The sequence below is a fragment of the Corapipo altera genome, unplaced genomic scaffold (assembly GCF_003945725.1).
Source record: "Corapipo altera isolate COAL_440 unplaced genomic scaffold, ASM394572v1 218, whole genome shotgun sequence".
In the NCBI taxonomy this organism is placed as follows: Eukaryota; Metazoa; Chordata; class Aves; order Passeriformes; family Pipridae; genus Corapipo; species Corapipo altera.
Window position 1 is genome coordinate 154,898 of NW_020885072.1, and position 842 is coordinate 155,739.

Genomic DNA, 842 nt, shown 5'->3' on the forward strand with positions numbered 1-842 from the left:
AGGGCTTAATGAGCAGCTTCCCACAAAAAAAAAAAAAACCAGTCCTGAAGCAAAATAAAACTCCGTGGCCGCGGGAGGAGGCTCTGCCGGCCCCGGAGCAGGGAGGGGGAGCTCCTTCCCGGCCCGTCCGGAGCCTTGGGAAGCTTGGGAGCTGCCTGGCACCGGCCCCCTCGCTGGAAGAGCTTCGCCTGGGTGGACGTGCCGGAGTTTTCCTGGCACGTGGCTCCCGGAGAGCGGCAGCAGCCGGCACACGTGGGCACCGGCATTCCTGGCCAGCTTTCCAAACTGGGATGTGGCTGGCACACATGGAGAGGGCTCCATTCCCAGGAGAGCGCCGCCGGCATGGGCTACGAGGAGGGGCAGGAGAATGGGTCTCTGATCCCCTGGTGCCAGCACCCCCAGCCTGGGGATTCCACAGCACTGGGAACTGCCACCGGTGCCCCCAGTTCAGCCCCATCCCTCAGTCCAGTCACTGCCAGTCCAGGGGTTTTACAAGCAGATATTTCTTGCCTCATTCCCTGCTCCAAACCCAGCCTCGGGACAAGGAAAATTGAGATTTAATCCCTGAAGGATCTTTCAAACCACAGCAGTGGTGGTTTCTTGGATTTTTCCAGTATGACTCCAGAGAGATTCCATCCCAAACCCCATCCCAACAGTTTGGGTTGGAAGAGACCTTTAAAGGTCAACTGCTCCCAGTTCCATTCCACAAGGCCAGGCTGGGGTCTGCCTCTGGAGGTTCCCACTAGTCCTGGACCAGACAGGAGTGTTCCAGTCCCATCACCCTGTCCTGGGATGGTCTCTGATCCCTTCACCCCATCCTGGGATCGTCTCCGATCCCATCA